A 6,518-nucleotide genomic window follows, 5' to 3' on the forward strand; every position below is an offset into this window, starting at 1 on the left:
ATTCTTCACATAAGCAGAAGTCAAGTACAATAGCATAAACAACCCAACGAGACACGAATTCATAAAAGCTAAAGCGCGTTGACAAGTGGGATACAAGAAGTGTGATATACATATTTTATTAATTGTTAATCATGAAACTTACAAATTTGCAAAAAGATACGATTGTAAATAGTTAACAGGACACACTTCTTAGTCTTTATTTTTCATTTATATATTTTAGTGGTAAAGAAGTGTTAAAACACACAATTCATGACATCATTAAGTACTTGTTAATTAAGACGTATGAGAATTGAAAAGACTTATAGTTACAGATTTGATGATAAAAGTTATGGGAAGTAATTTAAAGTTATCTGTTATTTCATGAAATTCGAGGGCGAGCTAGGAAAGTGATCGAGCTGGTAGACGTGGGGAGCACTATTAACAAATAAAGCGACTTTATGCTCCTCCATACATACATTCAGAAGCCACCATCTAATCATTCAATATCGATATTTTTATAAAAGTATAGATGATCACGTTTTATTTCTTATTAGCCTCATTAGATAACAGTATGGATCATAGTCAACTCCACGATACATATTAAAACAAATATAAAAATATAATAATAACCCGTTTAAAAGTGGTGTAACTATCCATTATATTTGACTATTTAATAACCATAAAACAATATGAATATTGCAATGTTTACATATGAATATGACGAGGCTTAAATAATTATTGCATGTAGTAAAGTAAAGTTGATTGATTAAGCGTCGTTCCGTTCCGTTCCGTTCCGTTCCGTATTTAAAAATTTAATATTGAGGGGAAGAGAAACGGAAACAGAAAAAGGAAAAAGTTTGTAATTTGTAATACTAACCAATCTTCTCTTCTCCATCAATTACGCATACGTCTCTAGCTCTCTCAGTTCTTTTCTCCCATTCGATCGATCATAATTTCTCTCTCCATTTCAATGGAGGATAAGTTTGTTTCAGAAGACGACGCTAAACTCCTGGACCAGATAGATGGGTTCATTTCTCATTCAGCCGCACCCGATGCTCATCTCCTCGAATCCTTCGCTGATCTTTTCGATGCCAAGGTTGTTGATTACGAATCCGCTAATTCCAAGAGATGGACCCAGGATGAATCCACATCTTTTCTTCTACAATCCCTTGATCGAACCGCCAAGCTTGTCAAATCATTATCTAGTACTTGTGAAAATGAAAATGTAGATTACGCGGCTGCTGTTAACCGCATGAGCGGAATTCAGCAACGTGCGTTGTTTATACTGGAGGTTGAATTCAAGTCGATTCTCGACGATTACCAAACCTCCTACGATAGAGATAATAAACCAGACGAAGCGAAACCCAAACAGCTTTCGTCTTCTACAAGCAATGTTCAAGACGCAGAAGAATCACCGGAGGATGAATTCCTAGGGTATTCAGATGAGATGATATCGCATTTGAAAAGCTTGGCCAATGGATTGATAGGGGGCGGCCATGAGGCGGAGTGCAGCGAGTTATATTTCTTCGTCAGAAGAAACGCAATGGATCAAAACTTGAAGCTTCTGCGCTTTGAAAAATTCTCCATTGACGAAATGCAGAAGATGCAGTGGGACCCCATAGAGAAAGAGGTGTCCTCCTGGATCAACATGTTTAAAAACTTTTGCACCTCGCTTTTGCCTAGCGAGCGGAGGCTGGCCGACGCTGTGTTTGCCGCCCACACCGCAATCGCAGATGCCTTGTTCGCCAATCTAACACGAACGGTTCTGTGCTACTTTCTCAGTTTTGCAGAAGCCGTCATGATGACGAGACGATCGGCTGAGAAACTGTTCAAGTTTCTTGACATTTACGAGGCAGTTAGAGACAATGTCCCGGAGGCGGAGAAATTGCTGCCTGATGATTGGCTGCCGCAGATCAAACCCGCAGCGTCATTGATCAACACTATGTTAGGGGAGTCTATTTTCAGTATTTTCATAGAACTTGAACACTCGGTGAGATCAGATACCGCTAAACAACCGGTTCCTGGGGGCGCCGTGCATCCTTTAACTCGTTACACTATGAATTATTTGAAGTACGCGTGCGAGTACAGTGACACGTTGGAGCAGGTATTCAGAGAGCATAAAAGGATAGAGTCGGACACGAGTAACTCTCAAGAGCAGTCGCCAATCCAATGCCAGTTGGCCAGAATCATGGATCTGTTAGATGCGAACCTGGAAGCGAAATCAAAACTGTACAAAGACCCCGGGCTGAGTTTGATTTTCATGATGAATAACGGACGATACATATTGCAGAAGACCAAAGGGACAGGCGAGATGCGGACGTTGATGGGGGATCCATGGGTGCGTAAGAGGTCTTCGGATCTAAGGAGTTACCACACCAACTACAAGCGAGAAACGTGGACAAAGCTGTTGCAGTGCCTGAGTCATGAAGGATTGAGCGTGAACGGGAAGGTGATGAAGCCGGTGCTCAAGGAGCGGTTCAAGAGCTTCAACGCCATGTTCGATGAGATTCACAGAACACAGGCCACATGGGTGGTGAGTGACGAGCAGCTTCAGTCGGAACTGAGGGTGTCAATATCGGCGATAGTCATTCCGGCTTATAGGTCCTTCATGGGGAGGTTCAGTCAGGTGTTTACTCCAGGAAGGCAAACGGAGAAGTATATCAAGTATCAACCGGAAGATATAGAAACATGTATCGAAGAGCTGTTTGATGGGAGTACGGCTCAACAAACCAAGAAAAGATAATCAATCAAGAAACATCATCATCATCATCATCATCATCATGTAAAGACTTGAGCTGCATCTCCTAATTAAGATATTGGGGGATATACCTATGCATGCATCCAACTTAATTATGTGGCTCCTTTTTTGTGCAATATATCATCATGTATTTCTTTTCAATCCAACTCTTTCTTTCTTGCCCTCTCTCATATTCTATGAATCCGTAAAGTTGATTTCATACATAGTTAATGACAATAGTATTATTATTAGATAGGAAAAATGTTCTTCAAGAACACATATATATGCATATGGATATCATTCCACTTGAGATCTGGTTCTGGCTTTGTTTTTGTAGATTGATTTCTCTCATATGCTCAAGACATTAGCCCGCAGCCTGGTAAGCACCAGCCCACTAGGAAGTCAGTAAGCACACCAGCCCAATGCTTCACATTAAGCCCAATGCACAAACAAATATAAAGAAATATTTAGTTAAAAGATAGATACAATCTGAAACAAATTACTATAAACTAACTTGGCCTGGGGCTTAACATATAATAGAAATATCTTAAAAACACGACACGTCTAACATAATTTAAACAATAAGAAACAATTGAAATGATAAAATAAAATAAATTATAAGTTAAAATACGTGTTTATATTTTTACAAAGGAAATACTCCATAAAATAGTAACCAACTTTAAAAGTTGTTCAAATCATGTCACTGATAAAACTTTTATTCCAATAAGGTCATAGAACTTTTAATTTTGTTTCAATTCTAGATATTTTACCTAGATAGCAAGTAATCTAGGTACATTTTAAAAAAAAAACCTAAAAAAATTCAAAAAAAAACATAATTCAAAATATAAAACAAAAACAAAAAAAGTAAATAAAAAACTAAAACGTTTCGTCCGTTGTCCTCGTTCAACAAACAAAAAACAAAAAGAAACCGACCCGAAACCCGTTTTGACCTTTCCGACCTGAACTCATTCCGACCCGGACCCGTTCTGACCCGAACCTATTGACCCTAACCCGTTCCGACCCGAACCAAAACAACCCATTTTGGTCAAAATGTGTTGAAACGAACTGAAAAATCGTTAAACGAGCTGTTAGGTGCTGAAACGAACTGAAAAATCGCTTAAACAAGCTGTTAATTGCTGAAACGAACTGAAAAATCACTTAAACGATTTGTTAGGTGCTGAAACGGGTTTTAGATTGGAACAAGATCGGTTTAGGTTTCAGCTCGGATCAGGTTTTGTGCCGACACGAGTTTTAGCACTTAATGGGTTGGGTTTCAGTTTCTTTCGAGTTTTTGCACTGGACGGGTCGATTTTGGTTTTTGTTTCGTTTTCGTCGACTTTTCAGTTTTGGTTAATTTGTAGGAATTTTTTTATTGACGAGGACAACGGCGAAAACATTTTTGTTTTTTTACTTTTTTCGTTTTATATTTATATTTTGAGTTATGATTTTTTTTTTTGAATTTTATTTAGGGGTTTTGATCTTAACAAAAACCCTCAAAAAAATTAATAAAAAACTCATAACTCAAAATATAAAATAAAAAAAAAAACTAAAACGTTTCGTCTGTTGTCCTCGTTCTAAAAAAACAAAAAAAAACCCGACAAACTAACTGAAACTGAAAAGTCGACGAAAACGAAATAAAAACGTGTTGAAACAAACAAGCTGTTAAGTGCTGAAACGAACTGAAAAATCGCTTAAGCGAGCTGTTAGGTGCTGAAACGAACTGAAAAATCACTTAAACGGGCTGTTAAGTGCTGAAAACAAACTGAAAAATCGCTTAAACGAGCTGTTGGGTGCTGAAACAAACTGAAAATCGCTTAAACGAGCTGTTAGGTGATGAAACGAACTGAGAAATCGCTTAAAAGAGCTGTTAGGTGCTGAAACAAACTGAAAAATCGCTTAAACGAGCTGTTAGGTGCTGAAAGGAACTAAAAAATTGCTTACACGAGCTATTAATTGCTAAAACGAACTGAAAAATCGCTTGAACGAGCTGTTAGGTGCTGAAACGAACTGAAAATCGCTTAAACGAGCTTTTAGGTGCTGAAACGAACTGAAAAGTCGCTTAAACGAGCTGTTAGGTGCTGAAACGGGTTTTAGATTGGAACGAGATCGGTTTAGGTTTCAGCTCGGATTAGGTTTCGTGCCGACACGAGTTTTAGCACTTAACGGGTTGGGTTTCAGTTTCTTTCGAGTTTTCGCACTGGACAGGTCGATTTTGGTTTTTGTTTCGTTTTCGTCGACTTTTCAGTTTTGGTTAATTTGTCGGATTTTTTTTTGATGAACGAGGACAACGGCGAAAACATTTTTATTTTTTTACTTTTTTCGTTTTTTATTTATATTTTGAGTTATGATTTTTTTTATTATTTTTTTTTATTTTTTAGGGGTTTTGATCTTAATAAAAACCCTAAAATAATAATAAAAAAATCATAACTCAAAATATAAATAAAAACAAAAAAACTAAAACGTTTCGTCCATTGTCTACGTTCAAAAAAACCCCCGACAAACTAACCGAAACTGAAAAGTCGACGAAAACGAAACAAAAACGTGCTGAAACAAGCTGTTAGGTGCTGAAACGAACTGAAAAATCACTTAAACGAGCTGTTAGGTGCAGAAATGAACTAAAAAATAGTTTTAAACGTGTTGTTAGGTGCATAAACGAACTGAAAAATCGCTTAAACGAGCTGTTAGGTGCTGAAACGAACTAAAAAGTCGCTTAAACGAGCAGTTAGGTGCTGAAACAAACTGAAAAATTGCTTAAACGAGCTGTTAGGTGCTGAAACGAAATGAAAAATCGCTTAAACGAGCTGTTAGGTGCTGAAACGAACAGAAAAAAATACTTAAACGAGCTTTTGTTGTTAAAACAAGTTGTAACGTATTGAAAACGCGCCGACCCGAAACCCGTTTTGACCTTGACCCGTTCCAACCTAACCCGAACCTGTTGACCCTAACCCGTTCCGACCCGAACCAAAACAACCATTTTTAAGTGACATGTTTCGACCCTAACTCTTTTCAACCCTAACCCGTTCCGACCAAACCCGACCTATTTGCCACCTCTAGTTTTAGATGTTCAAATTCATGGAATTGGATATAAATATTTCAGGTTGGTTCGATGCTTCGGGTCGGATCATTGCATAATAAAAAAATGATAAAATAATAATAAAACACCGTCATTCGAAATTAAAAAACACATAATGTAAATACATTGGTCTTTACGAATTAAAAAAATATAGAGTTGTTCTCTGCGAATCTTCATCTTTTGAAATCGCAACACAATATAAATATAATCATTCGGCCGGATGCCTGGACTACTAGAGGAAGGAAGTGTGGCGCCTGGTTAATCATGGTGGAAAGGAGAGAGGCAGAGAGTAGCGTTTTATAATTGTATCTTTGTTTTAAGTTTAAAAATTTTAGTTTCTGAAACCCTAAAAGCTGTATAGAAAAAAAATAAAAGTAGTTTAAAACGGATTTAAACTCTAAATGGCTGCATTATTTTTTAAAAAAAAAGTGGTGTAAAATGGATTTGAACATGCGACCTTCGATTAACCAACTCAAAGACTTATCCACAAGACCAACAACTTATATTATAGTTATGATGGTTCATTTCTAATAAATATGGTGGTTCATGATATTATTTTATGTATATATACAATTACACTATTATTTCGAACCACCCAAATAGTAGGTGGATCTGCACATGCCCTTAGGAAGTGGGTAGTTTAAAATCATAGCTTCATTTCACTATCCTCATGGTCGGCTCAACGATTTTGGAGACCTAAATTGAAATGAGATTCGTGGCCATTTCATG

The 6,518-nt window shown here is 37.2% G+C and overlaps 1 pseudogene; it reads left to right on the top strand.

The window, feature by feature from the left end:
* Nucleotides 1-949: 949 nt before the first annotated feature.
* Nucleotides 950-2,737, top strand: LOC143614260 (exocyst complex component EXO70C2 pseudogene; annotated as a pseudogene).
* Nucleotides 2,738-6,518: the final 3,781 nt, after the last annotated feature.

Source organism: Bidens hawaiensis, unplaced genomic scaffold (assembly GCF_021521415.1).
Source record: "Bidens hawaiensis isolate Kalapana, Puna unplaced genomic scaffold, B.hawaiensis_p1.1 tig00039522_1, whole genome shotgun sequence".
NCBI lineage: Eukaryota > Viridiplantae > Streptophyta > Magnoliopsida > Asterales > Asteraceae > Bidens > Bidens hawaiensis.